At 34.4% G+C, this 16637-nt stretch overlaps 1 pseudogene; it reads right to left on the bottom strand.

Moving 5' to 3' along the window:
* Positions 1-10991: 10991 nt before the first annotated feature.
* On the bottom strand, positions 10992-11650 carry LOC149171055 (uncharacterized; annotated as a pseudogene).
* Positions 11651-16637: the final 4987 nt, after the last annotated feature.

The following is a 16637-nucleotide window of genomic DNA, read 5'->3' on the forward strand; positions in this document are numbered from 1 at the left end:
AAGCCCCAATCCCTTTATTTAGATCCAATTTGCATGGAGTTGAATTGAACTACTCATACGTTGAAAAACAAGCTTTTGTTGTTTTCAAATCAATAAAACACTTTAGACCTTTTCTCCTCAAAACTCACACCAAAGTAATAGTACCATTATCAACAGTGAGAAATCTATTAGTACAAAGGGATGTAGGCGAGAAAAGAGAAAATTGAGTTACAGCTCTTCAAGAATATGACATTGAAATCAAACTAGCAAAAATTGTAAAAGGTCAAGGTTTTTGCAAGATGTTGGTAGGAGCATCTAATCTATTAGAATTACAACACTCAGGTGATGATGTACAAGTATATGAGGTAAGCCTTAATGACACTAAGTCAAGATATGTTGATATCATATTTTACTTAACAAATGGATATGCCCCAAAGAAATTAAATTACACAAAGAAAAGGGCATTGAGATTAAAAGCTAGACAATATCAAATTGTCAATGATGTGATGTTTAAAATAAATTATGATTCTGTTTTATTTAGATGTCTTGAAAAATCCGAGGCAGAGAATGTGTTGCAAGAACTTCATGATTGACCGGTTGGCAATCATTTTGGAAGAGATACCACGACACATAAAACCATGCATGCCAGCTATTACTGGCCAACATTATTTAAAGATGCACACAGTTATGTAAGGAGATGTAAAATTTGTTAAACAACTACTGGAAGACAGAGGAAACCCGCATTACCATTACAGCCAGTCAAAAATGACCAACCATTCAAGCAATTGGGATTGGACATAGTAGGTGAGATCATTCCTCATTCTTCTAAGAAGAATAGATATATCCTTACAACAACTAATTATTTCACCAAATGGGTGGAAGCAATTCCACTCAAGGTAGCTAATTCTAAAAATATCATTGAATTCATCAATCAATTTATCATTACTAGATTTTTTCTGCCATCTTCCATGATGTTTGATAATGCGTCTTATGTTTCAGGCAATGTCATGACATAATTTTCTCTCAAAAGAGGCTTTACGCTTAAGTACTCTGCTAACTATTATCCCCAGGGAAATGGGTTAGTTGAATCTACAAACAAAAATCTCATAAGGATTATTAAACGAACTGTTGATCAAAGTCAAAAGAATTGGCATAAGTCTTTGCTATTTGCTCTGTGGGCAGATCGAATAACTCAGAAAGCCTCCATTGGCACTTCTCCTTTCAATTTGGTCTATGGGAAAGAAGTTGTCTTACCTATAAATGTGGTTATTCCGTCTTTAGCCTTAGTTTAGTTCATTGAAGAATCTCCCTCCTCATTTATGCAACTTAGATAGTTACAAACCCTTATGCTTGAAGAGGAAAGGGAAAAGGCCAGAATCAGACACACACATCATCAACAGTTTGTCAAGACTTCCTTTGATTCAAATTCTGTAAGTTCAAAATATTTTCAAATCGGAGACCCAGTGTTGAAATGGGATAAAACCCACGAAGAAAAAGGTAAGCATACCAAGTTCCAACAAATGTGGCTTGGCCCATTTTAGATTATGGAACAAATAGGCCCATCAACTTTTCTATTACAGGATTTACCAAGTAAGAGAGAATCTCTACCTGTTAATGAGCAGATTTTAAAGAAATACTTTCCATAGAAGATGATCTCTTCTGTTTACTGTATATTATTGCCTTTATTTTTTTTATTTTTTTAGAAAGAATAATACAAGTTGAAAAACATTTACTTTTGGCTTTACAAATGATAGTCTCTTTTTAATTTTGACTTTTCACTTGTATAAGTAAAGATTGTTATAAGAGTAATCTTCACATATGAAATATATAGTTAAGTTCTATTGCTCCAAATTTTCTTGTTCTATGATAAAAATTATCTGATCTTTGATGAAACTTAGCTTTAGAAAAAAAATATTTCCTTTACATCAGTCAATAAAAGTATCAATAACAAAGCAAAGTCTCTCTACAGAAAAGCATCTTTAAACTCTACAATTATCATTGAGACACTCTTAAGGAGCCAATGATTCTCCCCACCTAATCAACTTTCATTTTTAGAGCGTAATTCTAAAATATACTTAAACTTAAAAGATAAGAGGTCTCATCAAGAGATGACTTACCATGATCATAAGGTTATAACTTACTGACATCACCAATACTGCATATCAAAATAGGGTAATGGATTGATATTGTATTAATAAAAAAGGCAAGGGGTCTCATCACGAGCCAACTTGTTCAGTTAAGTTATAAATCAAGTGAATGGCATTGTCAATTTTGGTCACCAAACCAAGACATTGTTCTTTAAGGGTTAAAAGATAAAGAAGTTGAAGAAAAAGAATTATTTCATAAAATAAAAAGACAATTTAGTATATAAATCTGAGCTTATCTCTAAAAATGCATTATGACCAAGGTGGGATACTGAATCATTACTGGCTAAAAGGTAACTCTATCGAGGCTATGAACACCTGCTAGCAGCAGAGCCTCTACCCATGACAACTGAGTATACCAAAACTGATCTAAGAAGAGCCTCGCTGGTTTTATCCTTAAAACCAAGTAATGACTGATGTAGACAAAACGACTTTCTTATGAGAAAAGGATAATCAAAATAATGATAGTTAAGTAGATGTTGTTTTATTATTAATGAGCAGTATTACTTACCTTATATTCCATGTAATTTTTATTTTCAAAACTATCTTTATTTTGGAAGCTTTTAGAAATTTCAAAAAACTCTCAAAGATAACTGGTCCTTCCAAGGGAATCGCCAATTGTGGTGTTATTCAACATCCACCCATTTATTGATAGTAGTAGTTAATATTACATTAATAAATAGGGACCCTTTAAAAAATCCTTCCAAAAATAAACTTAGCATTTAGGCATTTTTCTTATTTAATTTTGGAATAAAGCAAGATATCAATCAAACCTAGTTTTTCAAAAGAACTACTAAATGCTTGAATTCCCGCATATTGCATGATTAAAAATCATCAAAAACCTTGCTAACCCACCAAATCTAGTGAAAAGCGAATAAAAGAGGAGTCCACACTTTGTACCTTAAAACTATCATATTTTTGATATAAACTAGGTCCTAAAGCTTTTCTTGTCAAAACCGAGTCTCGCATCGGATATCGTTATTTATAAAGGGCACGCATTAAAAGGTTACCTCAAACAAGCGAAATGCAAAATTGTGATGGCATCATAAGCTTTACCACATCGTATTTCGAGCATTTAAAATAGCACCACAAACTTACCATCTATTGATATTGCAAAATGCCATCAAGACCCGGACCCACTTCTTGGATACGTTACGAACACATATTTAGGTCCGCCACTTATTAAAAAGGTCTTCACATAGAAAAACATGACAAGTAGCTATGTTTTGAGGCAATAAATGAGTGGCTCGCATCTTGCATCTCGCAGAAATGTGAGGGGTAAGAAAAGCGAAAAGTCATAATCCAATATTACGATCTGCAATATTGCTTCACAAATCACAAAATCAGCATTATCGCAATTCAAAGGCTCGCCACCCTAGAATATTTATTCCCAAATTATGATGTGGACATTTATGAGCATTAAAGCTAAGAGATAATGAAGCATTAGTGGGCATTTAGTAAGAGTTAACTGCATTTATGTATGAAGAGCCATTTAACGTGATATGATATCTTCTCACTTGCATTCAAATAAAACTCCTTTCTTATCACCTTTTCAAAATCTATCCGCATTATTCCATTTCACGTTCATTGTTATCTTTGTATATCCGATAGTTGTTGTTCTTCACTTTCAGGAAAAATCCACAAAGAAAATCTTTGGGAGCGATGGTGAAGAAAGGCAAGGCAGTCGTGTCTGAGAAATCAGAAATGACTCCTCTATTTATGGATACTGCATGCAGTAGAGAGGGAGGAACCTCTACGTGGGAAGCCATGTATAATATACTGGAAGAAGAGAAACCAAGGATTCTGGAAACAAAGGTCACAGTTAACGGTCGTGATACCTCAGATACCTCCATGTTTGAGACAACATGCTCTTTTCTGCATCACATAGCTGCACATCCAAATATAATCCCTTATACAGACATGGTTAAATGGGTTATTGATGAAGCCGACATCTCAGACAGAGAATTCAGGACCAAAAGCCAAGAGGTTATGGGATATTTCACGCCAGACAACCTGCGGCTTATGTACCACTTACCAGAACCATAAGTCATCTACAACAAACAGTTCGTTGAGAAGTTTGCCAAAGAGAACGATGACCTAGCAGATTGCACCCAGACCTAGTCAAATAATGAGGGCAAGATGAAAAAGGACAAAAACGGTATGTACTCTACAGGTTCTATCTCTCCCCCTCATAGTTTTGTAGCGGCCATGCTATGTAGACAATTTGGAAAACCCGATAGCACTAAATTTTCCCCAAAATGGATGCCATCGATAGATGCAACAATAAGCAAAACTATAATGAATTGAGCACAAATTTTGCCTAATAATTTAGCAAGAACAATAATGGAGTATAGAAGGAAAAGTAGTGTTGCTTGTAGGGTTTACCCTTCATTTCTTATGAGTGCCTATGTAATGGATGCAATTTGTTTTGGTTCGAAATTTTCTGTCATGGGATGGAAGTGGACTATCCAAGATCCGCTTCCCATTAACATATATCATAAAGACATGTGGGAATCTCAATTTCAACCACGTTTTTAAAAACTTTGTCATGGAGTCATGCTCCCTATCCATAAACAACTTTCAACTGAGATGCCCCTAGGTTTTCCAAGGAAGTCAAGGTATATATCCTCCCAGTTGCCACATGGTTTGGGGAGGAAACACTCACATATATCAGGGTATTTGGCAACATTTCCTCTCCCCATGTCCTCCCATACTATATTCTAGACAAACTGATGGCTAGAGAGATAGTCTATCAAATAATTAGCAAGGGTGGGATGAGAAAAACATTAAAGGATTCAAAGAATGCCATTTTGCCTACAATCACTGTACAGTGTGGAGCATTTTCATTGCACAACCTAGAGCATGCATTCAAATAATTAGAGATCATGTTATCTTTGAAATTACCTAAACTCCTAGGAAGGCATTATGACCCATTTGGCATTGTCAAAGACTTTACCACCAAGGTAAAAGTGAAAATATTCAGTCATGAGGAAGATGCATTTGATGACATCTTTTTACAAAAGAACACATTCACATAGGTGAAGCATATGACACAATTACTTTTTCACGTGAAGGTATTGAAGCCTTTCAGGAGTACAAAGAAAGGAGGCTATTGAAGGTCCCATTGGACCAATTATTGATTGAACAAATAAGGGAGCCAACTCCCAGTAGCAAACAAGCCGAAATCCATTCCAACTCCACCTAGCCAATAAAACCCTTGGTGATTGATTTAGAGGAAGAATGGGAGAGCTTTAATAAAAATATCCATAGAGAGGAACAAACGCCAAGGTTGCAAACTCCACAACAGAAAGCAACTCAAGAAATTACAACAGAGGAGATTGTAAATACTCAAGAGGTAGAGCACATTCTTGACACTCCCACCTCTGAAATTATTTTGACAATTTAGGAGATTCCCCCTTTAGATGTGTTCTATAGCCCACAACACAAATCAGTTGTTAAAAGACAAAGGAAGAAAAGGAAATTGGATTCTACAGCTGTTACTACCCCTAATAATAAACCGATGGATGTTGTCTGGAAAGACTCATCCATCGATCCATCCGAAAATCTTACTAGACTGTCATAGTCTGCAGGTGCCTATGCTACAACGACTATAAAAAAAGCAACATATGTGCAAATGTTTCTTAAGGAAAAAGAAAATAAAATTATGTCGCTTGAACCATACAGCAAGAAAAGTCCAACCTGCAAGCAGAAACATAGTTAGCTAAGATTCAACAAGAGTTCAGGCAGATACAAATAAGACATCAAGCCAGCTTAGTAGAAAAGGAAGCGCAGTTACAAGAAATAACTGATCTGCATAAGGATGATCCAAAAATTGATCAATTTATTACCAAAGTGTTTGGCCTTATCTCCGAGCTAATTCACTAAAAGGAACTATTATGCCAGAAGATTTCACAATGGAATTCTTATTGCGAAAGAAGCGACAAATTGATGAGTCAAGTCGTTTAAATGAGACTTGAATATGATGAAATCTTGAAAAGACTCTCTCACTTCATCCCCTAGAAAAATTCAGAAGATGGGAGAAAGGTTGAATTGCCTAAACTTGAGGAATCACATAAGGAAATCTTATTTGCAGACAAGAATTCTAGGCTTAGACAGGCAGAAAGGGCAACAATAGACACAACAGTGGCAGCAAAAACTGTTATCGAGAACATCATTGAAAATTTGCATAGTGCCAACCTGGTAGTAGAGTCCATTCCAGGTTTTCTTCCAAATGTTAAACAACTTGAACTACAGTGGAGGGAGGAAACATAAGAAAAAGGAGAAGCAATTAGGCCAACGACCAGGTTAAACTGGGAAGCATATTGGTGACATCTAGTGAAACCTCATAGCGAGTGGGTGACCTTGCGATGCCTAACCACATCTACGGAGAACATGGTGCCAACACTGACTGACGTCGTGTTCACTGGGAAGTTGAAATCTGAAATCAACCAACCAACACAGCTCACGCTCATGACAGATATTTTCCATCTAAAATATCAAATGCAGAATAATTAGTCACCATGTCCATTTATATTTTTGTTTTATTTTGCATAATTTGGGAAAGTTCGCTTAAACCTCCTCAACTATTTTTGTAATAATATATTTTTAGTTTTATAGTTTAGATTAAACCCCTCTCATGCATTTAGAGAGAGGTCCAGAAATTTTATCAGAAACAATCTTCAAAACATGCACTTCTGCTCCTCTGAGGAAGTTTTGGTGAAACGAATGGAACAAGATTTATTTTTATCTTATGTGGCATCTTCTACTGAAATTTCACTTTTGTACTCTTAGATGTTTTTGGCTTGATGGGAAGTACATCAATATTTCTAAATCACATGAGCAGGACTTAACACAAATATTTTATCTTGTAATTTCGGTTTACTTATGTATTATCCAATAATCTCTCTTTAAGTTGTTTATGTATGAAAGTTTGAATCTTGGTTATCATTTATTGCACATTTGTATGGTGATGGCCCATATTTTATGCTGAATATATGAATAATTTCTTATGCGATATATCCTTCACAATCGTTTTGGCTAACTATTTATCTGAAACGATTATTGTTAAATGATTTCATTTCTTATTGCAATTGAATGACATTTATTAGAAATTGGTTTTGGACATTATTGTAGATCGCATACTTCAAATTCATTCTTGGGTATAGTCATAGCTAGATAGTACCTACATTACGATATATACATATGATTATTAGTTTTGATTAGATTACTTTTAGCTTGAACATTACTCTAGATATCACATATCACCCCATCAGCACTATTATAAATTAGATTGGGAAATTGGTCCCATTATCCCCAGTTGGAGCCACCACACCAAACGGAAAAGGAACTGCCAACCAAGGCCCAGACTGGGTGGTTTTCCCCCATGTTGTAAGCAACGATTTTTTAGGCTTCAACAAGTTGTCATGAGAAAAGTAATCAGGAAAGGTAAAGTAAATGGATTTGAAGTATCAGATACCCTGGCTATGTTGGGAATTGTTGTTCTCAATGTTGTCCATGTTGTGCATGGATAAAGGGAGTTGTCTTAACCTATACTTTATGATATTTGGTAATTGTGTTGTGGCTATGATTATGTTGATTTTTATACATGCATATATGAATGTATATATGCATGCATGTATGTTGTTTACTAACGAGGTCATTAGGATTATTTTTTGCTAGAGTTCACATGTATGTTGCGGGATACATCAACAAAGTGAAAGCAATATTAATTGTCTCCTATTGTCGCTGCATTATTGTTCTATCTTCAATTATTATTAGTTTATGAAAAGTATTAATTGTTATTGAAATACTTCTAATTTAAGAATTGAATTGGGCTAAAGTAATTGAAATAACATAGAGTAGTGAAAAGTTAACATTCTTAAATTCAATGTACAAGATAAGTCAAAACTCAACCCTTTTAGAGGTTTCTTCATAGTTCCTACATGGCTAGTTGATTTTCCATGAATAATGATGTTTTATGTGCATCCTCTCAAATTCTTGCTGTCAATCACAATAGGTCAACTTCTGGGAGGTATAGAGTTCATGTACAAGTTTTGATTTACGAAATTTGTGTGTTTTAAAAAGGTATTGATGTGTAAATTATGGAATCTAGGTACATAGTAAGTTTATGACCACAAAAAGTCATCATTTAAGGCCTTAAAATGGCTCTTGAACCTTTTCTTCCAGAAAATTTCAAATTAGGACCATTGATAAAAATGACCGTAGAAGTTGTTCCTCCAAATTTTCCACTCCTAAAGAATTGAGATGGATGACAAATAACATAATCATACAATCCATTTCAAGATAATTGCTTCTATAAACCCTAATAGAAACAATAATTTCATCAATATTAACTTGGATAAAATATTGTAAGTCCCTAAAACACTTCTTTCTGTGCAGAAGTGCAAAGTGAGAATGTTTAATTTTTCTCAAGACATGAAGATTATTATGGATAAATATTTCTTGTGTGTGTTGTCAATATTGTTTTTGTATCTTTTGATGTAATTAATTGGTATGATTAATATTAATGTGCAAAATAAGTTTATAAGGATTTGGTGGAATAAAACAAAATCAAATTATGAAATATGCTTTTACTAAATAAGAAGGGCCTAAGGTTCCATGTGAGCAATTTTTTGTAGGGAAGCTAATTTTAGTAACTACAAACACATTAGAGACAAAGGCTAAGGTTGAATTAGAGGAAGTATGTATATAAGCATGTGAAGCAAATCTGCAAAAATAACATAATATGAAGAAGAATATAATGAGTTATATTATTTAAAGGAATCACATGTTCAAGATACAAATCCCAAAAACGAATAACAAAGGTTTTTGCATATCACCATCGAGAACAACTTGAGAAAAAAAATAATCAAGGAAATGTTGTGAGAATTAGAGAACTTACTTTGGACCAATATGGAACCAAAAACATATCAATAACATGGAACCAAAGGAGAAACTATAATCAAGATTGAGGTGGCAAGAAAGTGGCTAGACTACATGTTAACATTTCATTAGGATGAATGGATGCTCGTCCTTGATACCAAATGACTACATTACTTAGTGGATCACATTATATTGATTTTTCCCATATTTCAAGGATTAAATATGTCAAAGAAAATGACTCATGTAAAATATTTAGAGAATAAAATATTGAGTACTTATCGAGGGATCCAAAGGCATAATAGCTATAATATCGTCATAATCATGGAATATGCCTGCTATGTAGTTAGAGGAAATAACATAATAATAAGAGGCAATGAGAATAAATCCAAAATCATACTTATGATAAACTAAATATACATCGAAAAGATAATAGCTTTAGTGGTAGCTGTTGGGTTTAATTCCATCTCCACCCAGGTTATATTCTTAGAACATGTTATAATGGTTTTCTCCACGTCTTGTGACTATTATTCTATGAATGCATTTTATATTTTTTAATTCAAGGATTTATCTTTTATCTATCAACATTTACTATGTTATAGTAAAACTCATAACCCATTTAGTGGTAGAATCTTCCTTCCTCTATGCACATTTACAATGGTCAAAATCCCTAGATCCCTCCCTTATATACAAGATCTCTACAACTACCATATTACCATTAAAGGTCATATATTGTTTTTAGAGAAATTAGATTATAGTTAAAGAGAGACAAAAGAACTTTATACTACAATAACTTTTCTCTCTAAATCATGATCTAATTACATATTAAATCAAAATAAAGAATATTAATTATCATATCAAATTATTTATTTTTCTCTTTTGTAATATTGAAAAATATTTAACCAAAATCACAAAATTCTCATGAGATAAACATGGTAAAGTTGGTGAAAATCAATGGATATGGAGTTAAACAATCATGTAAATTATAGATGATGTTAAAAATAAGCTTGGGAAATTCCAAAAAATTAGTTTTTATGTTAATGCTTATTTAGCATACTTCATTATAGTATGCATGATAGATAGTACAATGCAAAAGTTAGTTTAAAAGGAAGATAAATTTTAAAGAAAAGATGCACTCATATTATAAAGCATTATCAAATTTATATAAAAGAATCTAATTTTTATATCTACAAAGTACATTTTTATTTTTATTAAATTATTTAAATATTTTAATGTTTATTTTCTTCATGTCTTTTTTTTATTTATTATCTATAGAGATATTTATACACAATACCATAAATAAATCGTAAATATAACATCAAGAACGTAAGAGACAACTTCTCATCTTTAATAAAATGAAAAATCATGCACCACCACAAGAAGATCAGACAAAATCAAATAACTGGAAGGATTGATATGTTTAGCTAGTTGTAGTTGAGTAATCAACATATTCTTATCAACTTCGACTATATGCCTTGAGAAAGACCAGTTTTGACCATGGGAGGGCTTGGTTAGCCTGAGATATTGATTTCTTTAAGTATCATAGGGGTCTTTATAAGCTTATTTAATGATAATTGCACAGTGTAATCAAGCACCTTAGAAGACCCAATATTCTAAAACAGAACTGACTGTGAGGAGTTAGTGCTTTTTTGGAGCGAAATGAGACGATCCTGTTCCGTCAGATTACTGACGGTCAAAAAAAGTCCTTACATTGCAGTTAAATATTTTATCGTCGACATTTTGACAAACTTTAGGTTTTGTGAATATTTAGATATTAAACAAAGGGAGACCATATGTTCAACAGAATGAAAACGAAGGTTTCCCGTCTGCCTTCGTCTTTTAAGATACCATTTTGAGTGACAACGGCTTCAAGCCTAAGACAGATCAATGGAAATAGCTTGGGACTGATCATGTTTTTAACTTGCAAAGAGAGGCAAAGTCTTTTCTCAATTACAATCGTTTCTAATTGGCGTTGACACGTCGAATGGTCTACTTCCAAACGTCATGATCCTCGATTCCATTAATTCCAAATTCTTCTGGCTGTGGCAATGCAAAATTATTTTGAATGACTGGATGTTCATTCAACTGCCAAATATCATCCTCCCACAGAGACCCATAGAAAACTTCTCTGTTCTCATCATCATAGCTATGCACAGCATCCAAATACATAATTTCCGGAATTGAATCTCCATCGGCCTAGCTCATGATGATTCCAAGTTCATCCGGACTAAACTGATCAAGCTCTGCGCGAGCATCTTCGTAACATGTGAAGTCTCCTATATCAGCAGTGACCGAGGTCCCTTGAGAGTTCCGGTCTGCAGTTAATTCGCCCTGCTTTTTGAACCCATCTGGTCAGCACTGCCCTCCTCTTCATCGGTGGAGTCCATATTATGATCGGTGGAGTCGATATTATGATCTGATTGGGTCTTCAACCCAATTTCGTTATCCAGAGAATTTATTACCGCCTTGATCCCTACGTCGCTCTCTTCTGGACTACAGATTTTATCGATCTTCTCGAGAGAGGGCATGAGATCATTGTCATTCGCTAAGGTTAATCCGACATTAATTCGCTTCGCGTCTGGCAAAGCCAACCCACCATTCCAATACTCATCTCTCCCTCGCTTGGAGACTGACATCTTTCCCACTGTGATTAAAAAACAATACATACAACAATACAGAGCCTTGTTTATATGATCCGACTTTTGCTTCTGGATTGAATGAAAGAGCCAAGGTGTCAACCTAAAACTGGTCTACTATATATTGGTAATTGGGAGAGAGAAAATCAGAAGAGATCCCGGCTGAGGTGGAAGCTTCCCCAATAAAACCAACCTAACCCAACGTTATGCGCTTAGAAGCAATTTCCTTTTTCAGACTTTCTTGCAATGGCATCCGTAAAAGCCGCATAAAAGCAATGCAGTGCCCAATAACTGAATGTGAGGTAAAACGGCATTCGTAGGAGCCGCGTCGAACAAACGCGTGGCCAACATCACGACGGCTACCCAAGTTAGCAGATAAAAAGAAGGTAAAGAAATCTCGATTTCATTCAAACGGACCACTCTTTTGAGTCATGCATATCTAAACCTCCTCGATACGTTGCAATACGCGGTGCGTTTCTCTTTCCCATGAACGTGCACAAAGCTACCAACTTTGGCACCTTTTGTATGTACTTCGTGGAAACGGCAAACTAACGCGTGGTCCAAATCACGGTGCGGAAGGCAGTTAGAAAAGTAAAAATACAATTTGAATGCTCTGCAATACTTTTGCAGCGATTTCTGACTTTTTCTGTAATTACCGATATCCAAATTCGCGTCATTTTTATTAGAAGATGTGATCTTTGCCAAAGATATTTAAAATTTCATGTGGGTATAAGAAATATTATTGCCAAAGATATTTAAAATTCATGTGGGTATAAGAAATATTATTGAAATATCGTTGTGATGTTGATAGGTATTTTTCATGTGAATGTTGGTTTTTAATCCATTCTTTTTCATCCAAATTTTATGATAAATGAAAAATATTTGGTATATTTTCTTGGTCTAAATTTCAAGTACTAAGTAATTTGTATTTTTTAATTTAGGTTTATTTTTTTCATATTTATTTAATCAAATAACAAAATTATATCATATCGATAAATGATAAATGAAAAATATTTGGTATATTTCTTTTCTTTTCTTTTTTTTTTTTGTCTAAATTTCAAGTCCTAAGCCATTTGTATTTTTTAATTTAGATTTATTTTTTCATATTTGTTTAATAAAATAATAAAATTATTATACAAATGATCAAATAACAAAATTATATCATATGGATAACTGGATCTATGAAAGGAATATAGATAAGTGGATTTATGAAAGGAATGATCATATTAAAGTAATTAATTTAAATATATATATTTACATATATAATAATTACGTTAATTTAATATTATTTTAATATTGAAACAAATATTTATTTTTTAGGTAATTTATTTTGTATAGTCGTTTATGTGGTAATAATTTGGGTGACGATGAACTTATTTATATATATATCAATATTTTAAGAATATTGTAACTCTACTAAATTTAATTTTTAACTTGATTGCAAATTCTAAAATATTTTCAAAATAAATAATTAAACTAAAAATGACTCTTTGTTAATCATATATTTATAAATTTTTGAATGAGAAAATATGTTTATAAACTTTGGGATTAACTAGTTGCGATGTTATACATTTAATTTTTACATATTCCTATTTATATTGATCTTCACCCACACTATACAAATAATATTAAGAATTTGTATGTTGAATAATATGCTATATGGGATTGTGTTAACTTTTCAATCTTATATATTTATTTTCACACTTTGGAATGCTAGGAACTTAAATCTTAATGTTTATTATAAATTGTAAAAATTGAAAATATAAGAAATTTTAACACTTATATAAGGAAAGAGCCATTATATTTTGAAAGATGAAATTAAAGGTTACAAAATTGTGTACATATAAATTTTTGAGTTAATGGAAGGTAATGAATTTTAAAAGTTTTGAGTTACATAAAACAATGATTTTGGAATTATTTGCATCTATATTTATTTAGGCTTTAATCAAGTGGTATCCAAATTGTTAAACACACATGGGCAGCAAGAACAATATGAAAGATAATCAGGAGAGTACAATTTTTATTAACAAGAGATATACATTTATAGTACATTGTTGTGACCGTTGGGTTCCACATCCCAAGGTCTCTTGGACTACTTTGTCTATCCGGCTTCCACACTAACCCATTGAGGATTAGGTGTCCAACATTCCCCCCCCTAATTCGAAGGGTTATGTATGAGTACAAGAAGAGAGCTGCAATACAAAATGTGCGAAAATGCATGGCAGCACTAGGTTGAATGTGCTCTCTGAAATGTTGGTATAAAGGGCGGTGGTTTAAGGATGACCACCAACACTGGAACGCTTAGTGCAGTTCCCGGAACTCTTCCAAAACTGGCAAGAAGCTGAATTCTTCTGCTAGAGGAAGTGCTCCTATTGATTTGAAGAGGGAAACCTTCAACCAATAGAGGGAGGTCTCACCCCGCATAAAAGGGAGAACTTCAACCTGAAAAGGGAAGTCTCAACCTGTGATGGTTTAAGGATGACCAACAAATCTGGAATGCTTAATGCAATTCCTAGAACTCTTCCAAAACTGGCAAGAATCTGGTGTCTTTTGCTAGAGGAAGTGTTCTCAATTTTGTTCCTGGAATTCTTCCAAAGCTGGCAAGAAGCTGAAGTCTTCTGCTAGAGGAAGTGTCCCAGATTACCAACTGAAGGCATGTTCACAAGCATCTTTGTCTCTGGCTACAACTCTGAAACTAGTTTGGCATGTTGTGGCTTAGGCTCGCTTGATGTGGCTTTGAAGCTTGTAGATGACCATCATTTCCCCCCCTGTCAGATACAAGGTGAGATGATGGAACTGCAAGATTGTTCAATACTCTGGAACAAGTTCTGACATGAGTTTGGAATATCTTCTTGGCTGTTGATGCCCATTGCCAAGAAGCGATCCATCCAAGATGAATCTTTGTTCTTGCAGGACGTTTATTTCTGAAGCATCTGTGTGAAGAATGACTGGTTTTATGACAGTTCTTACATGGATGAAGATCAAAATAGTGATCTTTCAAATGGCCAACTCGGTCACAGTGTTGGCATTTCACAATATGTTGTTGTTGTTGCTGTGGAAGAGGGGCAAAATCTGGAACAACTGGAGGTGAACTGTCATGAATGAATCCAACACTCTGAAACTGAATGGGCTTTGAGTAGTATGGAATATGAAAGGACAAGTCCTTGTCATATCCAAGACCAGTTCTGTGCTTGTTGTGGACAAGCTGTTCCCAAGGTCTGATGATGGGCTTGGAAAGTGCAGACTGAGTTTCTGCATCTGCATGTACAATTGCTGCTTTATTTAAATGCACTGTAACATTATTGTCTCGCTGTTTATGGGAGTCTATTTCAATTTTCTGAACGGAAACAGGTTCAGAATGATGACTCCATTGCTGTAATTCTTCTTGTTGTAGCTGAGACTTAAGCTGCAAAAAATCAATCTTTTCCTGTGCATTTTGTAGACATGTCTGAATTTCTGAGAGAGATCCTATGCTGATTTGTAATGTGTTATCAACAGTAGATTGTATAAGAGTTTTCATGAACTCTAATACTTCACTGATTCTGGCCATTTTCCTTCAAAACTGCATATGTTGACCCTTACTTTCATCTTTAAGAGTCTTAGAGCAGTTGTTTTTCTTTTCACCGATCTGTTTATGCTTGGGGCTCTTAAGCAATGCCTTCCACATGAATCTTCAATTCAATGCACATCTGTTTGTTCCATTACATGGAAATTTCACTATTTTACAAATAACTCTTCTGCCCACAAATACTCTTGTTATGAACTTTTGTAATTAAAAGATGTTTCTGTCGTTAACACCCAGGGACGACCTTTGAGACTGCTACAACAATTAATTTGTGAAATGAATCCCTTATGACTACTTTTCTTCGGATATAAATAAAACATAAAGAAGAGAGTCCAAAGGTGCAATAAATTTATGGTTCTAGGAATATAATAAATTCAAACAGTTCTAAGTAGCTCCTTCCAGTGTATGTTTTTGACAAAAATCAGTTGGCTTTATATTCTCAGCTTCATGAAATATGTACTTTTGTCCAAAGCCAGGCCCTTAAAATTATTGGAAAAATTGCTAATATTAGAAACAATGCCCCAAGTTGAGGATTTGAAATGCCGATCTTTCTGGAAGATGAACAGAAAGATGAATACTGTGGCAAATTTTCCAAGAAACCTACAATCAAATACCCCAAGTTTTGACAAAGCCATAAACAGGTAAAAGAAACCAGAAAAACGAGTCATGCACTAACATAATTCTACCAAAGGAGGCTCGGCACAACGGTCACAATTCGGTTGAGTGCCCAATAATCCCAGGCAAAGAAGAGTTGCTCTGAAAAGTTGGTCAGTGCAGCCCTCGCACCCATAACCCAAGTTCATTCACAAGGTTCCTGGAATCCACCCATGAGAGGGATCACGTGCTAATCATTAAAACCATCTGCAGACCATGGATTGATTTTATTAGCAAGTCGAAGTGAAATTCGATAATTCAGTATCCTCACTTGATGACCAAGCCACCGCCTTAAACTGTGTCAAACTTGTGCTTTACGAATACTGTCGAACAGGCTACAAAGGAGTATGCCGATCGATATAAAAGGTTTGTGACACCACCACAATATTACATCAAACGTGAGGGAAATCATCGTTCGAAGATGGAGAACGTGATTGCCCAAATTTGGTCATTGATTGGTCTTTATAATGTCTGCAATAGCTCCACTCAATGACAACAAACAATAATATCCTTACTGGCATACGTCGACCCCACAGCCACACAATTTTTGGAAGAGTCTATTCGCAGAACTTTAACACAAAACAGATTCTATAGTTCTTTGCATGAATGGGTGGATGGGCTTAACTACTAAGAACCTGTCTCCATGTGTTGCCTGTAGAAAACGCAAGTCTCAGGAGTTTCCAGGCAGGCTTTTAAGTGTCATCCCTGGACTTAGTGTCCTTGTATCGTGTTGAACATCCCCAGTGCTTACTGATGTTCCACCCTTGAATCAATAGACAA

The sequence above is a fragment of the Pinus tabuliformis genome, chromosome 4_2, assembly GCF_031772625.1.
Source record: "Pinus tabuliformis cultivar Carrire ecotype Pingquan chromosome 4_2, CPIR1, whole genome shotgun sequence".
Taxonomy (NCBI): Eukaryota; Viridiplantae; Streptophyta; class Pinopsida; order Pinales; family Pinaceae; genus Pinus; species Pinus tabuliformis.